The 23442-nt window shown below is 42.7% G+C and overlaps 1 long non-coding RNA gene across 6 annotated transcripts in view; it reads left to right on the top strand.

Annotated features, from left to right (window-relative positions):
• The window catches only part of LOC119035257 (uncharacterized), a 34056-nt gene extending 10629 nt beyond the window's left edge, over positions 1-23427 (top strand). For 2 of the 6 annotated variants that reach the window (XR_005079749.2, XR_008391261.1), the window contains exons 3-7: positions 118-5255; positions 5892-5998; positions 7396-7539; positions 11689-11774; positions 12159-14439. This is a non-coding gene — a long non-coding RNA (uncharacterized LOC119035257). Of the gene's footprint in view, positions 1-117; positions 5256-5891; positions 5999-7395; positions 7540-11688; positions 11775-12158; positions 14440-22572 lie in introns of those variants that run through there. The other 4 variants (XR_005079751.2, XR_005079750.2, XR_008391262.1 and 1 more) reach the window with 4 other exon arrangements.
• The last annotated feature ends 15 nt before the right edge of the window (positions 23428-23442 follow it).

Genomic DNA, 23442 nt, shown 5'->3' with positions numbered 1-23442 from the left:
AGAAAGTAATGAATCATTTACAGTCAACTATGATGGAGACAATACTGTCGAAGCCCATGTCTGATGGCACCATTCCAGCAGTGTCCCCACAACTGACTCCAATTTCTCCTTCCTCAGAACTCTCCTGAATCCTGGAGTAAAGGCACAGTTTACCCTGCCCGCAAGCAGAAGTTGAAGGAAATTACAAAGCAAACTCTGCATAATGAACATCTTGCCAGGAAAATGTGTCTGATCCCCAAGGAAAGGGGGTTGGATGAGACCAGAGATGGCAGCGGCATTTTCTCTGTCACAATTTGGAACTCTTTGTCAACAACAGCTCCCTGTTTTGAAGCGTATAGAAGCCATCTCAAGAAGCAAGGACGTTCTGGAGACAGAATTGGACAGAGAGAACCACAGACGAGGATGTTACTCAAAACAGCTCACTTTTCATCTCAGTATTGTCAGAATTTTTCCTTGCATCCCACACTCACTAATCACAGCGCTGTATAGAAGACAAACCTTTTCCAGATGCTTTGGTGAATTTACTGTTTTTTCCCTTATAGAGATGATAACTAACTTTTGAGAAGGGCTTTACAATTTAAAAAGCATGCAACTTTTCATTTTCATAATAATCCTTTGAAGTTGCATAATAATAAAAATAATATCGTAATTGTTGTTATGCTTATTTTTATAAATATAAATGCTAAAGCACAGACTCTAGTCATCCAAGTAATTAGTGGTGGAGCAGAAATTTTAAAATGCAAACAACTGAACCCCAAATTCCCTGCTTTCCTTCCTCCTTTTGGAATGACAATGGGATAGAATAACACATGCATAATTTAATCATTAATAAATTGATTTTTTTAGTAAGAGCGTAGAGAAATGCAATACGTCATTTTGTGTATTCTTTAAAATCCTTTGCTCAGAGAACTTAAAGTTTATATTTTCACGTGTATGGACTTACACAATACTTGTACTGTTTTGAAATATTTAGGAGAGGGGGAAATGTAGTTCTCTACCATGAGAATAAACGAACACCATCAGGCGAGGGGCTGACCCCACCCAAGCACCCTGACTGCTCCATGCATTGTTGGTGGCGTCTATCAAAGTTGGCAATGGGAGGCACTGGAACCAGCATGCTGCACATTCCGCTGGGAATCTTCGCCATCCCTCCAGAGTGCACCAAGGGACAGACTCTTCCTCCTCCTGTTGCTCCCTTTTGCCCCCCACTCAGTGCCTTCCAGAAATCAGCCCGGGCTGTTAATACTTGGTTTGTAGTGTGAATACTGACCATTTCTATCTTACTGACGAGAGAAGTGAAACAAAGAGGGGTCGTCAGACATCTACAGTGAATCAGAAGAGGACGTCAGAAACTTCCCACAAATGCTGTGTGCTTGCTTCTGATGGCTTTATGAGACTCTCTTTCAGCTAAATTAAAAAATGAACGTCAGAAAAAGAACCTTTGCAGCTTTTTTTTTATCCCAAGGACTAGGCTCCCTTTCCAACCCAGAATGGCTTCTCACGAATACAGGCTATTTTTCAACAACAGATGGGTCTACAAGTGACAAGAGCCCTCCTCATTCGTCTGGTGGCATGTGGACTTCTTCAATTGTCCATGTGTTTCAGATTGGTCTGGAGGGACCACACGACACTAATGCAGTTTCCTCCTAATGTGCTGCCTCTCTGTCAGCCCTGATGTTCAGGCATCCACATTCAGACGCAGACCTCCAACAGGCCAGCATGAGAGGCATGGAGTTCAGTGGAGATTTGCCAAAACCACGAGCCAGGATTTGAGTGAGGGTAGTGATAATACAATTTCAATTTCATACCATCTGTCCCCAGATTTCTTTCACTACCAGGATGGTCACTGGCTTTGGAGAATGGTCAAAAGGCTGGGGTTCTGGAATGTTCTGCATGGAGTTGAAGGGAGCAGGCATCCCTGGAAACTCCATGTCTGGTTCTTGCCATGGGGAAGTGGCTAAGATTGCTGCCTTCCATTAAGAAGAGATGTACTTGAAAGTCCTAATGAAAACAGTGTTAAGCCTTCAGGAGCTGGCTCTGTGTCTGGGAGGCTGGGCAAGAGATGTCAGATTGCTCCACAGGCAAGAGGGAGAGAAAACATAGGCAGCCTGGGAAAAGGGAGTAAAAGATGTGCTGACATTCTTCTCAGCAGGAAGCATGCTTTCTTCTTGGGAGAGTAAAGCCTTACCACCTACTGTTGAACTGCAAGCCCCTTCCAACCTCTTTCTCCAGGGACGTCTCACCATTCCAATAGGAGCCTAAGCCATACAACAAAAACAACAACAAGAAAGGCTTTTTTTGGCCACTGAGTCAGAGATTTTTTTTAAATGGTGGATTATTTTACACAAGCTCTTGGGTGATTATTTTCTTTGCTCCCAGGCAATCTGGATTAATTGATACAATAAAGGTCTTGGAAGCCCTAAAATGTTGGTCCAATTCCCAACTCTGACACAAAGAAGCTAGTCGAGTTGCAAGAGAATATGTAGAAATATCAACAACAATTTTCCTATCTGCAAAACAAGGTTGGGGCACCACTGGGAATGCTGTGGCATGAAAAAAGTCGTGTTCCAAATGCTAAGTAGTCAGCAGTTGGCGTTCCGCACTGAGTCTCTTGACATAAGTAAGCTGATTGCTCATGAGATGATAATACTGGCTTAGCTTTTAAACGTGGGCTTCAAAAGTATAAGTTTCAAAGTCATCAGAGAAACAGAATATTGCAAGTAGAAAAAAACTTTAGGCAAGAATCGCAAGGTCAACTTCCCTTATTTCACTCAAGGCCCAGGGAGGTTAGCGACCTGGCCCAGGCCACCGACAGGGTTAGCGGCAAGCCAGGACGAGAATGCTGGGCTTTTCCTTTGATCTGCACCGTGTTCTATAAACTAAGTTGTTTTGTGCATACCTGCTTTCTGTGAGGATTCCTGAGGGAAGGATCATAGCGTGGGTTTTTCAGGGACCTAGATGGGTGATTTGGGGGTCACGTGCAAGGGCACTCTTTGAGACAGCTGCCTTCCTATCATGTACAGCACTCATTCCTTCATGACAGAGAGGCCAGCATCTCCTATCAGTCGCCGAAGTCTTAGAAGGCATGAAAATAAACAAAGCCTGACAACTCTGTTCCCGTGTTATGACCTGTTCACCTTCCTGCCACTTCCAACTTCACTCCTGTCTGAGTGGCCTCCATGTTATTGAAGTCAGCAGGCCTTCAGAAATCAGGCAGCGTGCGCTGCAGCTGCCAGCAGGAATGGCCATGGGGCCGGTGGGTCTGGGCCCTTTAACTCCGGGTTAGCGCTGGCACAGGGGAACTGAGGCCACCATCCAGACCACTTTTAGTCTCGAAATTTTCTAGTGCTGCCCCTCCTGTTTTCTTAATCATTTCATGTCTTATAATCACTAAGGTTTTCACTGATCAATATTATTTTTTGAAGCACTCAGGAGCCTACTTTCTTCTGGAACTGGAATGTCCCAGCAGACAACGTGAATGAGAGCCTTGGTAACCCCTTAAAAATACTAAGTAAATCCAATTTACAGTTTACTGTGAATGACATTAACCATCCTGTATCAGATTTATTTCAAATCAAAGTAGAAGCAACTTGAATAAGCATCTGTGAACTGGTGAACCAAATGTGGTATATCTATGCACTGGAATATTATTTAGCAATAAAAAAAAGCACTGGGATACGTTGAAACATAGATGAACCTTAAAATGTTACGTCAAGTGAGAGAAGGCAGACAAAAAAAGACCACGTGTTCTTTGATTTCTTTTACATGAAATGCCCTGAAGAGGCAAATCTATAGACAGAAAGCAGAGTCGTGATTACTAAGGGCGGGGAGTGGGAATGCGGAGTGACTGCAAATGGGCACAAGGTTTGTTGTAAAGTCAGATAATGGTGATGGTTGCACAAGTCTGTAAACTTTCCAAAATCATTGAATTGAACACTTCTGATAAGTGAATTTTATGGTTTGGAAGTCATACCTCAATAATGCTTTAAAACAATCATGCAACAGACTCCCCAGCTCTTAGCACAGAGGCCATCTTTGGAGTGATGACTGGTGCGGCCGCGACACCGGACTGCTGGAGCATCAGAGTTTCCCTCAGCCCCTGCACCGCTCATGGAGAGCCATCAACCTGCAAGTCAGGGCCGGACATGATGCAACAATTTACAAAATCAACGAGCTGCTCTTGCCAGGTGAAGTCTGACAAAAGCCTCAGTTCAGGGACAAGTGCACTCAAAGGGAAAAGCTCTCGGCAGTGGCAACAATTTAGATTTGCAATTAAGACACTTAAAGTGTTTAGGGCTGACAAGGAGTTAAAGTAAATGTTGATTCAGTTGTAAAGTTTTCAGAGCCACAGCCTTGCAAAGGGTCTTGCACAACTGCCGGGTTTTATTCATTTATGCACTGTTATTGTCTTAATATTCTCTTTGTTTTTCCCCAGAAAATTTCCAACTAGCTCTGGGACCCTTAGCAGGGGAGACTGGAAACAGGTCTGAAAAATGCAGTCAAGATAATTTCAAAAAATCACCCTTTAACGAGTACCATATTCCCTCCAATTTTCCCTTATATGTGATCCACCATTTTGCAAATACTGATGTATAAAGAATGCATTGAATGTGGCAAAAGTTGAAGATAGCCCCTGTGGATAAGACCTAATGGACACCATCCTGAAATAATACATATAGCTCAGCCTCCAGACATGTGTCTTCAATTTAAAATAATTCAGCAATCATGTTCAACCAAAACCTGATTACACAAAATGGGACTTTTTAACTCCCAGACTTGGATCAAATTTTGAGGCCACAAAAAAAAGGGGAGGGGGAGATAATGTGTACCATGTTTATATACTCCAGATACTGTGATTAAAAAATCCACATACAAATTTAACTGTTTCTTTGAGCTTATCAAAGCAAAATTAATATTTTCCTCCTATAAATATTTGTCTCGCCTTTATGAGAACATGTGTGAAAGCCCTGGGCTGAGAGGCAAAGGGAAGGGGAGAAAGCCGAAAGCCAGTTGGGTTCCTCTGTTGGAATATTATGGTTTCCAAAGCACTGGACTAGGTCTCATTCTTCACTTTCTTAGAGGCCCAGGAGGAAGGAGACGGGACTGGGCAGAGCAGGCTCTCTCTGGGGTGGCACTGGATTGCCCCACACAAGCTGTGGTCCTCAGATGATGCTCTGTCCATCCTCTTCTATCTTCACTTTGCTGCCAGATGCCTCCCTTCTCCCTTCTCCCCAGGGCTGCTCTCCTTCTTATAGGTGAGTGAGACCTCTGCCCGTATTATGATTTCTGGGATGCTACTCCTTTTCCTTTGATAGACTGTTTAATACTTGAATGGCTAGCATTATTAGGTACTTATTATTTCAAACCCCTTTGATCAGAAGAAATAGTCATATAAAAGTGTCGGTGAGTGAGAAGAGTGTCAGACAGAGGAGATCCAAGATGGTGGCCACGTAGGTGGAAGCTACACTCACCTCCTACAGCACCAAACCAGTTTGACAGCTAGATTATAGATCAATCAGCCTGAATCACCAACTGAAGACTAGCTGAAGAGAAGAATTATAACCAAGGATCTACAGAAGAAGCCACATAGAGACTGAATAATATGGAATGTAAATTGTTATTGAAAATAAAGTTTAGGAGAAAAAAAAGATTGTCAGATAAATACAAACGCCTAGTTTAATTTGAATTGAGATAAGCAATAATTAATTTTTAGTATGTGTATGTCCCAAATATTGTACATGACAGAGTTCTCAAAATTAGGCAGCACAAAGCTGTGTGTACTAGAAATAAAGGTTTTTACTGTGTTTTGTTTTTTAATAGTATGAACATATTTAGAATGGGTGATTTTTTTAAAAAAATGGTAATGTTTCTTCTCTTCTTTTTGTTTATAGATCTTGTGGGTTAAAAGAAGAAAGCAGGACCATGTTGGGCGCTGGCTGAGTGTAGAGTTCCTGTTGTCTCAGATTCTGACTCCTGGGTCTGAATTGGGGAGGGGCAGGTAAGCTCTGGCCGAGCTGTGCTGGGTGGGGGGCCGCTGGTGTTGTTGGGGTGTATACAGAATGATTTGTCTCAAGAAATCTGTTTCTAAAACTAAAATAACAAAACTTGTGCATGACTTGTTTCCCTCTTCCATAAATTAGAGGGACTTCAATATCATCTCTTTAATAACTTCACTTTTAATCACTTGCATACCAGGCAGGAGGGAAAAGTGGCTTGAAAATCAATGCTCTAGGGATTCAGGTAAATTGACTAGGCCCCCAACTACCTGTCATTCGCACGAATATCAGCTGTCAACGTGGGCTCGGGCAAAGCACTGGGCTGAGATTCACTGCTCTCAGACCCTTTCAGCAGGGGAAACCCAGAGTTGAACTTCCTCAGCTCTCCAAGGTGCAATTTCCTGCTGTGTGGTGGACCCCACATTTCCTTTGGTTTATTAAGCTCACAGATTCAAGAATAGACACTATCTTCCCTTCTTTCTCTTCCTTCCTTGAAATAGCAAAATTAACTTTTAGGGTCTATCCTGTGATGTACAGGCTTGCTGCCTGCCCTTGGAGAGCTTGTAGCTCAGAAAGAGGTGAAGACAATAGAAAGGGTTGACAGGGGTCAGGGAGGTGCTGGACAGGGAAGAAGGACAGGACAAAGAGTCGGGAGTGAACAGATGACCAGTAGGACCTACCACTGGGATCTATCACTGGGTAGAAGCCAACAACAGCAGGTGGAGGGGAATGGAAAATTTGGCTGACTGTGCAGTTTTCAAAATATGCAGTCCTTGCCATCCTGCAGTGGGCGGGGCTGTCTCTTTCTATCAACCATGGAAGTGCTGCTTTGAGACATTGTTCTGAGCTCCACGTGGGGTCTTTTCTCTTTTGTACCCACATTGGGGAGCAAAGGGGACAACAGCCTTAGTCTGTTCAATTTAAGGTCCGTGTACTGCTGTGGAGTGGTGCGGATCTGATGTAGACACCCCTGGGTCTTGGCTACAGTATTCATTTCATTCTTCCTTAAATGAGCGTTAATGACTCACGAGTTTGCCTCTCCCTTTAGATTGGAAGTCCCATGAAGGCAAAGATAATATTTCATTTGTCCCTGTCCCCTAATAATACTTGGCAGTGTCTGATCCATCATAGGGACTCGATAAATTGTTTAGATGAATAAAAGAAATAGAAAAACCTTTCTTTTGCTTGATTAAAATGATTTCTAACTAGTTTCTATTGGCGTGATAAAGATGTCAGTCTCCTGAAATTATGGCTTCAACAACAGATCAAAAATCAATTTCCAAATGGGTTTTTGGGTAGAAAGCACCTCTCTCTTCAGCAATAAAAAAGTCATTTGGGAATTGAAGAACTATAGAATAAGAATAAATAATCCATACTTACTTAATGATATGTTTCTAAGGCAAAGAAGAGCATGAGTAAATGAAACACACAGATCATCTTTGAACCATCAAGCTCCAGGACTTTTTTTGCTCCAAAAGCTGCTGATTTGTGAATTTTGCCTTCTCTTATCTTGCATATTTTCTCTTTGGATGAAAGCAGAGAAGTAAGTCATGGACAAAGTACTTTTCCATCAAATCTTGGTTGTAAGACATGGAATTGTTTGTGGGGCTAAAAGCTAAAAATGAACAAAAAGCATTGTCATAGAAATGTCCAAAATTCAAAGACAAACATGCTGAAAAAATTCACGTCCCAGAATCTATGAAATTCAGATAATTCTGCCCAATGCTTGGGCTATGTGTGCAGTAGGTGGTCAATAAATATTTGTCCAATGAATGAGTAAATATAGATGACAAGCAGAATCCTTGGGTTTTCTAATGCTTAGGCCCAGTCATTGAGAACAGTGCACAGATCCCTTCTTGACATTTTAAGTAAGCCCTGAGAAAGGGCAAGGGACTGCTCTCTAATTGCTGAAAGCAAAACAACACACACACACAAACAAAAAACCAGGTCGCAGTCTCTGCCAGTCTACCCCCAGGGGAACTGGGCCTCGTGTGTTGTTCCTGAAGGAATAATTAATTTTTCATCTCCACTGTCCCCATCACACAGGGATCTTTCTCTGAACAATCAAAGAAGGGATCGTTTTGTGCAAGAATCACATGGGTCCTAAACAACACTGATATTACAAAATAGAACTGCTACTTAACCTTTTAAAGGTACCCACAGAATCTAAGTCCTATGGCAATTTGACACCCACCTTACTGCTTTTTAAAAATATGTAAGGAAACTCTTGAAATTTTATATTTCTTTATTTTCGTAAATGCCCTATTTATTCTCTACTTCCCCTCCATAATTTCATGCAAATGGAATGTATTTTATGCTTAGAAATCTTGTTACTGAGGACTTCACAACAAAAATATGTATATCATTTGAAATGAATATTATATTCATTGTCCCTATAATGCTCTGTATTTAAAATTTTTAACATTAATGTTTAACCAATAATAATCTATGATATTTAAATTATTAAACATGAAAAGTAGAAGTTACTGAATAGTCAGTCACCTCTTAATGACATGAAGAGGCTTTTTGTTCAAATCAGAATTCAAATAAGACCCATACATGACAATTAATTCATATATCTTAAGTTCCTTTTAGGCTTTAAATTTCAAGCTCTTTCTCTCTCCAGTTTATTAAAGATATCAGACTCCTTTCCCCTGTATTTCCTATAAACTGTTAGTTAAATCTAAAAGCTTGATCAGGTTCAAGTTCAAGTTTTTGGCAACAATATTTTAGCCAATAATACTTCATTTGCATACCTTTCTTATTCTTTGAAATTTGCTGTGTGGAACCCAAGGGACGCACTGGGGCCATGTCCTACTACATCCTCACCCAATCATCCCTGGCAAAGGGAGACTGAGACAACTCAGTAAAGACAGGACCACTAAATACTCTGATCATCTGGATCAAAGATTTGGTCTCTCATCAGATAAAGAATCCATCCAACTGAGTTGCTGGCAGAGCGTGGGGGGAGAAGGCAGCTGTGACTGCCATGTTGGGCTCCCTGACCAACTACAGAACTGAGGATAGAGATGGGGTCCTCTTTCTACTTCTATCTGTGCATTTCCCCAAGTCTGATAAGTAAAGAAGCAGAACGGCACCTTTAATAAGGGTAGTACTATGGGGAGAGTGGGCATGGGCTTATCTACCTGAGTCTCCTTGGCAGTTTGCATCTCAGTCGTGTCTGTTGTCCTAAATGCACATGTTTCCCAGGCCAGGCATTTGCTGTTTCAGAGAGTTCGGTGTAACTTAACCTTTAAGAAGAGCCAAATCACGTCCTGGACCATAACTTGATGGGTTCTGTAAGTCATGTTGCTTGGTTCTTTCTTTCATATCACTTCCTTTACATGTTCTTCCTCCTCTTTGGGGCTTTGGCAGCCATTTCCTAAGTTTTCAAGAGAAAATTTAATAAGGTGCGTTATGTTCTTAGTCAAGGTCCTTGGTTTCCTATCAGTTCTTTCTGATAAAAATTTAAAACTTCATTCTCCCAACTGACTCTAGAGCCAGGCTACCTGGGTTTGAGCCCTAGTTCTGCTGCTTCATACTGTGTGACCTTGGAAAAGTTACTTAATCTCTCTCTGCTTCAGTTTCCTCATCTATGAAATGAGAATGATACCAAGAAATCCTAGTGTTATAGGGCTTTTATGAGGATTGAACAAGATAGAAGGTAAAGAACCTAAAAAGGTGCCAGGTGCTTTGTAACAATGTTGTTTTACTGGAAGAAAATTAAGGACTTGTTGACATGATATACCATATGACCAGCTGCTTAAGTAGCCATATCCTGTTTCTGAGCCTCAGTTTCTTCCTCTACAAAATGAAGAGATGAAGTCAGATGCTCTAAGGCCTTGACTCTGTGATGTCCTCTGCTATAGTGGCAATGCAGTGACAGGCTTGCATCTGATCTTGCAAATGGGCCTTATTCTCTTGCCTGGCCCATTTGAAAGCAGGAGGCTGACAGCACAAATAGAACCAAAGCTCTTTAAGCAGAAGAATGTACCTGACCTTCAAGTGTAACTCAGAGAACTTCCATGAGAAGCCATCTTCCAATTCTCAGAGGAAAAAAGCAAAGCTGTCTGATAGCTTTTGAGTTTACACAAACCATGCCTCCTCCCATGTGCCTTTTGGAGCATCGAAAGCCAAATGAATTCTCAGTGTCAGCAGAATTTTACATACGTTCTGCGCAAGTGCATGGCTGGAACCCAGAGAAAAGACCTGAGGAATGGGAACCGAGCCTCCAGGTTAGCCCTGGCCAGGGGATGTGGGGACAGCAGTATAATTTATGGGAGGTATCTGGTTAGAATGGCACATTTGGAAGGTGGAAATCTAGTGTTTGATAAAAGGGACAGACAAAAAAGATTTCGAGGGGCTGCAAGACGTGGTGGGGAGAGAGAGAAACAGACTCTGAGAAGTGGAACCAAGAGAAGCTGAGCTCACAGGCGAGGGCCCAGCGCCGGCTGTGGACGAGGACAGAAACTGGGTCACCCTCTGAGTTCTCGCCAGGGCTTCTTGATCAAGCTGTTGATTCTGTGTGAGCCTAAATTACAAAGAGCTATGAATTACACATGGAAAACTGTCTGGCCCATCCCTGAGCAGATGGGAAAACCATGGTGGCAATGAAATTAGTGGCTGCCTTTCGGAAAAGGCTCCTGTGCTTTCTGTCCTTGTCCTCGGTGCTGTCAGAGCCTGTGCAGGGTGTAAATGCCAGGACCACCACCGGGAGGGTGTTCCATCAGGAACAAAAACAACAACCCTTAAAAAACAGCCATTAAAAAACAACAACCCTTTTCCTTCTTGCAGATTTAAGAGACAAATTCCCCTTTCCAAGAAATTGTCGACTGGTTTTCATTCTTGGAGGACTGCCTTGGAGTAGGTGTGCTATGTGGCTGGGGGCCTTCTTCTTCCCTCCCTCATGGCCCCCTCTGGGTACCCTAAGCAATGTTATTGCCTCGAGAGAGTTGGGCACTGGGCACAGGTGGAACAGCAGACGACCAGCCGTCCCCAGAGTGAAGCCTGCTCCCTTCCTCCAGGAGGCACACCAGCAAAGCGAGTGGTTTCTGTTGAAATAGCACCTAACCACTTCTCCTTGGAGGGTTCCAATTGAGGGGTACATTTCAGGGCCTCCAAGCAGCCAGTATAGCCACCCCCCACTCACAGAGTGAACAGCATTCACCAAGCAGCCAAGTGGAGCAGAAAGGCAGATGGGGACACCTCTGAAGTCACCCTCCCTTGAATAGCAGGTTTCTGGGAGCCAGCTAGGGTTTCCATGAAGTCTGGGCTTTTGGGAACTATTGTACTAAACTTGTATCCTAGGGGGAGTCATAATCCAGCTCATAGACACTCAAAATCATGATAATCATTATAACAACTATAATAATGATGATAACAACACTAGCTACAATCATAAAGATAAGCATAATAAAATCTAATACTTATTTAATGTTTACCATGAACTTACCACTGTGTTAAACACTTTATGTGCATTTTCTCACTTAATCTTCAACGAGACTAAGGCAGGTACTATTATTAGCTTCATTTTAGAGGTGATGTGGTACATGGAAGAGAAGTGTCTTGCAAAGGTCACAATGGTAGATTGATTACCAAGGTGGCCACAACTCTTTGCTTTTCCCAGAATGTATACTCTGTAGTGTGACTCTGCAGCTTTTGACTGGTTCCCTGGCTTGTGTTTGGCCCATAGAATGAAGCTTTGCTGACAGTGCCCAGCTCTGAGCCTAGACCTCCAACACTTCTGCTCTTCCCCTTGGAATTCTGCTGGGATGCCAGGTGAACAAACCGGACTAGCCTACTGGAGGATGAGGGACCACGTGGTGCAGAAAAGCTGCCCCTACTGAGACCATTCTAGACCAGTTAGCCTCCTACAGACATTTAAGAGTCCAAATGAGCTCAGATGAGTCTGGCTCAGATTAGCAGAACCACCCAGCTGATTTGCTGACCAGTGAGCAATAATAGATGATTGTGATTTGAACCTACCAAGTGTTGGGGTGATGGTTATGCAGCAATTAATAACTGAAACAATGACCCAAGTAATGCCAGCATTCCAACCAGGTTTTTTTGCCTTTTAACTTCTAATCTCTAGTGACACACTCCTGTGCTCCCCATCTTACTCGCTGCACTATCTTCTCTAACTCTGCCTTCCTCTTTCTGTAGGTTCCAGCCACAGATATTTCTGGGTGCCCACTGACATTCATTTGCTGGCAGTACATATAGGGATTCCAACTCCAGGGGCAAATCTTGATGAAAAAGCCAGTAGTGGTGACTGCAGTCCCTTCGTGCCATTGAACAAGAGTGAACATGTGGCCTGCTTCTGACTGACTTACAAGGGTGGGCCCACTAGAGGGCTTTTGTAAAAGAATTCCTTCTTTTTTTTTCTGGAGGACAGAAACACCGGAACATATAGTCTTGTTCTGATTTTGCTTGCTGTCCACCATCTTGCAGCAATGAAGGGGGCCTACCTGAGGCTGATGGTAACCCCAAGGAGGGCAGAGCACAGACAGTGAGATCCCTGGGATCCTCAGATGCTGCGAGAGAACCATGCTCGCAGTCTATGCTGTTTTTCCTTGGAATTTTCCCCTTTGTCTAAGCCAGTTGGATTTGTTTTTAAACTAGCAGCCAAAAGTCTTCTAATGAATGGAGAGTCACCATTATCAGTTAAAGGGGTCTGGGCATCTGGTTGCTGAGTCCTATATTCCTACAAAATACAAAGTGAAAGCCCTTCATTCCCACAATGAACAAGCTAAGTGGTCGGAGGGCCCTGAGGCTGAACCCCAGGGGCAGGCCCCAACATTGGGGGCCCGCTGTTTCTGAGCCACTCCTGATTCTCTGGCAGTCTTCAGCAGCAGGGGTGAATGCAGGGTAGGGGTAATGGGAAAAGACCTTTGGGAAGTTCTGGGGAACACGACTGAAGTGTGGTCACAGCTCCAAGGAGACAACATATGTTGTGCTTGAGGGCATCCTCCCTCCAGCTGGTCCCCACATCTCCTCCCCACTCCTCTACTCCCAGGAACCACCCGCCTTTATTCAGCAGGGACACCCAGAATATTTAACAGCTGGTAGGCCCAGACGAAGAGCAATCACAACAGAGGCTGCTGCAGTTCTGGGGTAGGCTCTTGGAGCCCTCTGTTTTGGGCTCATGGGGAAGTTGGGAGTCATTGTGGGGAAAGAGTGTCCTTGAGGAAGGGTCAGGGGAGACAGGGTAGAAGATGGATATTGTGGGGCAGATGGATGGGCAGTTGATATAGTGAGTGTTTACCAGTTTGAACTCATTTTTCAAAACTTAAGACAAATTATAACATCCTGTTTAGCCATTCTGGGGCATAGCAGGACTATTCTACAGGGTCCAGCAGAAGTAATGCCTACTTGAGTGTGGTTGGTAGAATTATAATATGGGTGTAATAATTTATAGGCTTAATTTGGATATTTCACCTAAAATGTCATATGGTGTGCTTGAGTGTGATAGTGTTATGTTATAGAATTACATGCTTATGATTTTGTAGTAAAAGGTATTGTAATACAACGTGGGGCGTTATTTATGCCAGACCCTGCATTCTAATGCGTACAATATTCTGTGTGTGTTCTGCAGCCAGCAGACCCCAGAGGCCAAGGGCAACTGTGATGCTTACTCATTTGCATATACTCAGCCCTCAGCACAACCCCCATCACACAGGCCATCTCAACACAGTTGGATGAATGAAATAGAATCACCAATGTAAACCAAAACACATTCTCTTAGCCTAGTCCAGATTCTGAATAAGGAAGAATCTGACGGGTCACAGCCATTTTCCTCTGAAACAATCATTGCTTTGGAGCAGAGTTATGGGGAGCTAAGGTGACCTCTGACGTTCCGACCCCCTTCACCCTGAGATAGCTCAAGATTAAACTGTCTCATGGAGGAGAGCAGATGGCAGACTTGCTGCGGGGAGAGAGCAGCCCCCTGTGTCTCGCAGGCCGTGGAGCACGCTGTGCCCTGAGCTGCCGGGCCTCCATCATCATTAGTGATTCAACAGTTCTCATTTGACTGAGAAAAGGCGCAAAGGCCCGCTCCCCACAACCTTGCCCTGGGGAACTCCTAAAATAAGCCTGGAATCCCAGGACTTGGACACGGTCTACTTCTCCGAGGCACTGCTGCCGTGTCCTATTCATCCTTCCCCCAATGCCACGCATGGCAGGGGGTCAGGGGCCATCTGCTGGGAGTGAGGGTGAGGGAATGAATGAATGTGTGAATGAATGAATGAGTGAGGGCACCCTCCTTTGCAAGTTTGGGTGGAGAATGCATGAAAGGAACTTTGGAGTCCTATTAATGTGTGTTCACGTCCAAATCTTGTCATTTAATGGCTATTGACTTCAGGTAAACTTCTTCACTTCTGTAAGTTTGTTTCTTGTGTACAAATAGGTATAATAAAACTGACGTTTCAGGTTCACAACTCATGTAAAGTACTTATAAAGTTTAACACCAGAAGTGCTCAGTAAATTATAACTATTGATACTTCTTCTCATTTGTCTTCATTTTATTGTTTTTGTTTTAGTATTATCATTATTATTATTCATAAACTCACTACTCAGAGATACCCTTTGCATGTTTTAGAACAGCCTAGTTTGAATTTTTCACCTAATGTCCAGATAAATCAGCATTTAAATGGTCTCTCTCTGAGTAGTCTGTCGTCCAAGTCATTTCTCTTGTACACTGAGGAGGAAGATCCATTTGAAACAAGCCTGTGGGAGAATGTAATGTCCAAACACAGTGGGCACCTACTTTAGTTTATCTCCTCCCTCAGAATCTTTACTGAGCACTCGCAGTGTGCCACACACAGTACAAGGTTCTTTGTTATCCTAATCCCTACAGCAGCCAGGAGGTGGATACCAAGGTTATGAATTTTATAGGTGAGAAAACTGAGGCTCAGGTAGGTTAAATGACAAGGTCAAGGGAATGCAATGGCAGAGCTGGCACTGTGAACATGATGGTTGTCTCCCAGCATCCCTCCCTTCTTCCTCCAACAGGTATAGCACATTATTGCTTTTGGTGTGATCAGCTCCACCCTCAACTTCATTGAGTGACTCTACTGGGTTTAAACTAACCGTGGTAATCCTATCTCTTTTGCCCAGTGATTGGCTCAGATAAGCCAGACTGTAGCCAATCAGTGCAGGGCATTCCCTGAGCCAATCATGTTGAAGTGGCCTGACTGTTTTGTTGGTTGGGGGAGACTAGTTCTGCCTTTTCTTTTTCTCCTGGAGTCTAATGGGGAAGCCTTGATTGCAGCTCGCAGCCTTTCCGCCTTGAGGGAAATTAAGGAATCAGTCTCAGGATGAAGCTAAAATAGTGAGTGGAGAGAAGAGTCACTGACATCCTTGAACTCCTGCAACAACCAACACAGAAGCTTGCTCTGCCTGTCGTTCAATATGAGCCACTCAATTTCCTTTGTTGTTAAACCATTTTGGCTTGATTTTCCTTTTAACTGGGATCAAAAGCTTTCTAAATGATACAGCAAAATTCAAGCCCCAGTCTCTCAGTGTGGACCTCCATGTGACGCTGATTTCCGCTGGTCCTCTTGAAAGTCACACTTTTATCAGAAGCCAGTAGCATCACTGGGTCTGAGCCGGCAGGCAGCCTTGGTTCTCCTGGGGCAGCTGGTTCTCTGTCCTGAGGCTGAGGCCCCAGGAAGTAGCTGGTGGGCACTTAATGTCATTCTTTCAAATTAGTCACTGGAGGCCATGAGAACAAAGCTGATGGCTATTTCTAGATATCAGATAGTGAAAACCTCCTCTTGGGGTGATTCCAGCCAAGCAAGCTTTGAGAGGGGCAGACTTCAGTGGGGACTAGAAGAGCAAACAGCCCCGATGGCTGCTTATAAGGCCTTGGCATACTGCAAACGCCAGCCTCCTCTAGCTGCAATGTAATTTGTACAAGTGCTTAGAGAGAACACTGAATTGATCAGAGCTTGAAGTACAAAGTATTAAAAAATAAATCACTGCTCATAAAACCATAGAGCTATCAGGAGATCCATTTGGAAAGACAGTTAGCAAAGTCAGTCTGAGGCACATCCATCAGGCTTTGAAATCAAAGAGGAAGCCCCACTCATACCAGCTTCCTTCTAGACAACCCAAGAGGACTTAGAATTTAAGGCTGAGAACGGCTGAATCCTGATAACTAGGAATCAGGTCATTGGAAACTTTGATCTGTTTAAAAGTGTTCAAAAAGAAAAAAGAAAATGCCAGCCCAGTAGCTGAGATCAAGAGGGTTTTTTGTTGTTGGTTTGTTTGCTTTCCCTTTTCCTGGTTAGGTCTTCCTGGGGACACCCGTGGTGGAGCCTGCTCTGAGTCTCCCCCTGTAGACCTAGTCATACCCAAGCATCTAAGCACAGGTTTAAAGTCAATTTCCCAGACCTGGGGTTCAGGTAATGGAAAATTAAGAACCTTCTACATTGGTTCTCAAGTCTCCCTGACTGCCCGCTATCGAAAGACCCAAGTTGCACTCACAGGGAAGCATCCAGTTTCCTGCTTACCCAGTTTGACCCTTGCACTGGACAGTGCATCCTAAATTGTGCCCGGCCAGACCTCCTGCCTCAGAAAAAGCCCGAGCTCCTCGGCCCCGGGCTGACCCACTCTACTGATATGTAGTGTCAGACCCAGGACCACTCTCTACAGCACTGCCCGTCTCCCTGGGCCTCTGGTGGGTAGAACATGCCAGGCCAAGACCTGGTCCTTTCCTCTTCCCACCTGTCCCCTGCTAAGTGAAAGGGAGTGACCCTGAGTCATTTGTGTGTTGACCATGTTGCTAACGAAATAGTACATGGCATGATGCTTTAGACAGTGGTACTTCTCAAGTGTGGTGAACGGCCAGTGCTTTATACTTCCAATCTACCACAGAATGCAGGCCCTCTCTGCATATCTAGAATGCAGCGCTCACCACCTGTGACTCCTCGTGCAAATCTGACAGCCTGTGATCATCTATACCCAATTCAATGAGGTATGGTCCCTGATCATGTACCTGGATGTTGTGGCAATGTCAAATTGTAAAAGATTCCCAAAACTTCCTTTTACTTAGTTTCTGTACTTATCTTGTCACAGACTGGTAACAAAGAGTTCACATCCACTGTGGGAATTTTGAATAACAGTTATTTAAGACAGTACTTTTCAAAATGTGGTCCCTGGACCAGCAGCATTAGCATTGCCTGGGGACTTGCTAGAAATGCAAGATGCTAGGCTCCCTCCCAGAACCTAAGGAACCAGCAACTCTGGGGATGAAGTCCTGAAATCTGGACTTGAACCAGCCATCTGGGTTATTGTGAGAGCACATAGCAGTGTGTAGCACCACCATGCGTGCATTGGGACAGGGGAACAAGCTTACGGCAACAGATGCACTAGGAGATTTCTTCTGCGAGGGCCTTAAGTACCATTCAAAGGAAATGGTCCTGTCTGTCATAGTGACTACTGAGCTCAATTTTTGAAGCTTTGAATTATGTTTGTCCTCAAATCAATGAGTAGTGAATTCCACAGAATATACTTGTATAGACTCATCTTAACCAAGCCCCCAATTTGGGTTTCCAAAGTTAAGCTTTAACAGATTTAAGAGTGAGTGACCATTTTATAGCTTCTTCTTACCCTACTCCTATCATTTGCACTATTTTCAGTAACTCTTCAACAACACACACACAGAGATGCTCAGAAGGAAGGAATAACGAGGGAGGGAAGAGGAGGCTCCCTGAGAACAAGGACCCTGGAGCCCAATCTCTATTGTCTCCAGCACCTGGCTTGACATAGATGCTCAATTCATCTTAAAGAATGGATTAGTGGATGAATGAACAAATGGAAGAATGAAATTTGATGACCCAGAGCACCCTTTTGCAAAAGGATGTTCTAATTAATTACTAACTGAACTTTGTTGTTAATTGACATATCTTTTTTGCTCTGGTTCTTATTTTTTCTTTGATTGGTAATTTTTATTTTTCAATTATAGTTTATATGTTCAATATCATTTTTGTTTTAGTTTTAGGTGTACAGTATAGTAATTAAGACAATCATATCCTTTGAAATATTCCTGAGCCTTAAAAAAATGAAATCTTACCATTTGCAACAGCATGGAGGGACCTAGAGGGTGTTATGCTAAATAAAATAAGTCAGACACAGAAAGACAAACAACATATGATTTCACTTATATGTGGAATCTAAAGAACAAAATAAATGAACAAACAAAATAGAAACAGACTTATAGATACAGAGAACAGCTTGATGGTTTCCCAAGGGGAATTGGGTTGGGGGACTGAATGAAAAGGGTGAAGGGATTGAGAAGTACAGATTGCTAGTTACAAAATAGTCACGGGCATGTTAGGCAAAGCACAAGGAACGTAGCCAATAATATTGTAATAATTATGTATGGTGCCAAGTGGGCACTTGAAATATCAGATCGCTTTGCAAAGTATATGAGTGTATGGTTCTGGTTCTTATTTTTAATACACTTTCCTGAAGAAGGGCACTTTGTTTTTCATCTAGTTTTAGTGAATTTCTATCACGTGCAACTCAAATGTCACTTGACTAAAGACAGCCTTGTTCAAGTGTGATACATCCAAATTCTATCTATCCTAAGGGGGAGATTGTACAAGTTTCTCAGGTCACGTAAAATAATAAAGTTTAGCATTTCATTTTTGAGAATTTTATTGCTGAGAATGAATTTTATTGAAAATCACATGCAGAAAAAAGCAAATAAAAGGATTATAGCCCATGAAGCATGGCAAAATTATGTCATTATTTTGGGTGAAATGTAATTATTTTTATTACTAATACTTAAACACACCCACATTTGGCATTACCATAACCATAATTGATAAAATGTTTCTAAAACAAGCTCAGAGTTGTTCAGGCAGGAATTATCAAACAGAAATAGCCAGGGTAAGCAAGGAAAATCATACAGTGTAAAAAAACATTGAGAGAAAAGAAAAAACACCTGCCAACTGATTTGTGTAGACAGGGCCAAGCTGCTGGAATGATGGACTCGCTGAAATGGACCGATTCTTTGTCTGAAACTTCACTGGCGTGATGCTGAGACAGCCTATCATTTGAACTGCTCAATCCCCAAGTAGAATGCCTGGAGACCCTGCCACATGTGTGTCTGGAATATGGGGCCTCTCCTCCTTCAGGAATATCTCCAGACACACACCATCCCTACTTATCGGGGAACACAAGGTTTGTGGCAACATACAGTAAATGCAGGGACACCTGTGAGTACCAACCAGAAGGTTCCAGTGTCTGGCTCGGAGTCCCTTTTGTGATCCTGGCCACTTATGCTGGAGAAATTGATGGTCTTTTCTTAATTTTTTTAATATTAGGTTTTGAAGAGTGACATGAATTCAGATCTTGAGTCTCCCTCTTTAGCCTTAGGGCGACCCTCTGTATACTTGGGATAATAATACAACCTGCATCATAGGCTTTTTAAAAAAGGATTACATAAGACAGCATACATAAAGCACTTCTTGTCAAGTGTGGCATTTAATTAATAGTAGTCATTAGTGTTAGTTACTCTTTATCAAGCATCAAGCATAGTTTCCGCGGTTTGCCCAACAACATCACCTTGGTGTTTAATATTGGAGTTAAGAAGCCAAAGTCAGTGCTTAGATGCCTAACATACACTCTGCACTCCAGTGATGAGTTCACACCACACTTCCTGAGCTGGTCGTGAAGGAAATGATGCTTTTCCCCGCCCACGACATATTATCCCTGGAAATATCTCAGTTGATGGCCACAAAGGTGAAAGCAACAGCAACAGCAACAAAAGTAGGATTGAGCTCTGAAAGGAGGAACAAGCTAAAGAGAATTCTGTGCTCACGCCTCCCAACTTTTCCCATATTTGGAAGTAGCCCACATGAAATTCTAGAACCCTCTACAGGTCAGTCACAACTCTGTCCATTAGCTTTCTTGTTTGCTGTCTTGTCTATTTACGTCAACTCTTTATAATATTTAAGAACTTCTCAGGAAATTCCGCTTTAGAAGGACAGCAAAGGAGCTCTGAATTGGCAAAAGCCTCACATTTCAGAGGTGATACTAATCGAAAGAAACACACTATTATCTCAGTAATTTCCCATTGTTCCTGGAAGCATTTTAGCGCCGAGAGCACTGCCAGCTATTAAGTAGAGGGGACTCATTTTGGTTGCCAGAATTAGCTGAAATTAAGATCCTTTGACATCTTCTTACAGAAGAAAGTCAGTTTCAGTACAAACTATTCAGAATTTAATAGGTTGTGACGGGTTATAAAATTCTATACATTTGAAAGAAAAGCTTTGCTGGTGGAATAATGTGTTTCTAATTTACACATAATAGGCCCATGAAGCTCTGACTAGAAGGACATTAAAGTAATGAGGAAATTCCAGTTATGGACACTTTCTGTAGAGATCTTAAAGATTATGATTGGGGCAGTCATTTTCCCAAGTACCTCATACAGCTAGAGCCAAAATGAAGGTGGCCAGGACAAAGAAAGGGGACTGGAAGGGCAATGAGCTCCAGGTCCAAGTGCAGGGAAAGCAGTTTGAGGCTGTCTGCTCAACCCAGAGGCAAGGGCTTCATTCAAACGTAAGACACATAGTACCTATTGAATATCCACCAGGGGCGTCACACTGAGTGACTGTCGTTGAAGGAGGAAGAATCACCAATGATGTGACCGATAAGAGAGACAGTGTGACTTTTGTGGATAAAACTCTCCCCGGATAAAAAAGGAGAATTCTCCTTTGCCTTGATCCTTGGTCTCCAAAGGCGTCCAGTCAAGCCATTCTTATCCACTCTGCCCACGATGAACACCACGCGAAATGGATCCACCGAACGCTTTCATTATTTAAAAAAGTCTCCGTGCTGCCATATTATTTAAAGTGTATACTCAACGGCAGAGAACATTTGGAGCGTGTCATTTGATAGGACCTTGGGCAGCCGTTCTCCTTCGGCGAGCTGATGCGGAGATGGGGAGCACCGCTCGCGCCAAGAGCGGAGAGCACACTCCTAATGAAAGGCACATGCTTCGCTTTATTGCCAATTAGTATTTTCCTGCCCTTTTTTGAGATCTGTTTCTCAGGGGTAAGTTGACATAAGTTAAAAACCTGCTTTCAGACTAGGAACTCTTGTTCTGCCATTGCTTCTGCTATTGTTTATATCGTATTTTGGGTGCTGCATCGAACATGTGTTAGTAGTCAATACTGACCACCCAGGTGTTGGGAGAACGAGCCGTTTTGTTCTTGCTTTAAACATTTCTCCCATAAGAGTTTCATGATTCTCCTCTTCTTTCCCTCTGTCTTTAAAAAAAAATATTTTTGAGTACCCTCTATATGCCAGGCATATTCAAAATACTGAAGAATAAGATTTTGGGATTCTTAGAACTTCCATTCTGGGAGGAGAGGTGGGGCGAGAGTCCACTAGAAAAGAAGGTAATTCTTTGTGCCTCGGTTTCCTCACGTGTCACGTTTCTGCTCCAGTGCACTTTGATCTGTTGGCATCTCTTCTACCAGAGACACCTTTCTTACCTGAAAATGAAAAAAACAAACAAAAAAAAAGTGCAAAGAGAAGTTAGCAGATGTCAGCTCTTACCTAAGAGCCCTGCCTTTGGGCCAGTCTGAGAAGATGATGGGTTTATAGTTTAGAGGTCTTCACATAGGGCCAGGGGGGTAGAAAAGGCCCAAATAAAACAAAGAGATGTTTATGTCAGCAGCTTTGCTCCCCCGAAGCCCATTGCTGGCTGACTTGTTCAAGAGGCATGCTATTTGGTTACAAGATACTGTTTCTTTCTTCATCCTCCATAATGGAGAGTCTTCCTGCCGCTTAAGAGGTCAGGTCAGTTCAGCGAAAGAAAACAAACCCAGCAATAAGTTGTTTGGCATCAAACAGAAAGGTAATCTTCTTATTTTTTTTATCTTTTGATCTTCCAGGGGGCCTGTTTTCTTGGGGTGTTCTGGAATCCATTTGTCTATAACTCAAATTTCCTTCAAGAAAAAGTATGATGGGATTCCTTCTTATCCCTCCATAGTGATTGTGCTTCATTCATTAATAAAGTTCCCAGAAATAAGATCAGGAGCCATGGGGGCCCCATTCATTTGGAATGTACTGTGTTTTTGTTTTTTTTTAATTGTACTCAGTAGAAGTTCTTCCTACGTGAGAGTTTTCTTGTTGCAGGAGGAATAGAATCTGGGATTTTTCCTGTTTTCAGCATCTTGAGGACTTGAAACCTCCAATTCCCCTTGAGGCGAAATCATATTCTTCTGGAAGAATTTTGGATGTAACCTTGTGTTTTGGGGTAATGAGGGGTTGAAGCTACTTCAATTATTTTTAACATGAAGAAACAGCCCTGGTTTGTGGATGAAAAAAAAAAGATAAGCTATTGTCGCTGTTTGGGCTTCTAGAAAACTGCACTCCCAATAGAGTGACCCTTGGCCTCCAGACTCGTCTGTGCTCTCTCTCGGGCAGGCCCAAGCCCCAGATGATCATATGCATTTCCTTGCAGAACCTCTCATAGGGAATTTTAGATTTGGAAAATATCTTAAAGGTCATTTAGTTTTATTTTCACTCCTTCCAAATCTAACATTTGTTTCTCCTAAAGGGCCAAATGTATGCAATGAGATTCATACAGAGGATCCATGAAGAAAGAAAAGGATGCAAAATAAAATTGCAAGTGGCCCACTGCACACCAGCAACCCACGGAACCGGAGGTGTACACGTGTACCCAAACTGGCTGATGACCCAGGGCTTCCCCGTGACAGGCACAAGAGAGACATCTTCTTTTAAATGAAAGTTTCCAGCCAAGCACACCAGTGTTACCTACTGCCATGTTTCTGTAATTCTTATTTCTTGAAAGCACCTATACAATTCATGCAGTTTCTATACCTCAAAGTCATGATTTTGAAAATAACAGTAATTCCTCATGCATATGTACTTTGAGCTGAATAATTAATTTGCTTAATATTTAACACATACCTATTACCCATAACATACTTAGAAGTGATTGAAGTGCCTCCAATGGCTTCCCATCTAGTAAGGAATATGAGTCTGAAGAGAACTTTGACAATAATTTCCAACTAGTATGTATTTTTAACCCTGAAATTCTGCATCTGGAAATTAATCCTCAAAAGAGATGTTATAATAACAAAAATGGAAAGAAATCCAAGTGTCCAGTACTAGCTGGATACCACTTACATCATTCTGATCATATTCTACTGGTCAGAGCCTGGTTATATGGCCACATTCATCTGCAAGGGATGCTGGGAAATGGAACTTTCCACTCTGCCCAAGAAGAGAAAACAGGATCGGTGAGCATCTAGCCAATCTCTGGCACAGTTACAGATTGACTAAATGAAGTATAGCACATCCATAAACAAAATACTTATGCAGACATTAAAAATAAAGCTGTAGGAGAATACCTAATGAAGTAGGAAATAATTTATGTTATATAAAAAAGGCAGATGACAAAACA

This window comes from Artibeus jamaicensis, unplaced genomic scaffold (genome assembly GCF_021234435.1).
Source record: "Artibeus jamaicensis isolate MK-2021 breed Jamaican fruit bat unplaced genomic scaffold, CSHL_Jam_final contig_3230, whole genome shotgun sequence".
In the NCBI taxonomy this organism is placed as follows: domain Eukaryota; kingdom Metazoa; phylum Chordata; class Mammalia; order Chiroptera; family Phyllostomidae; genus Artibeus; species Artibeus jamaicensis.
Note: the sequence above shows the minus strand (reverse complement) of the source record. Positions and strands in the feature narration are given on the sequence as shown.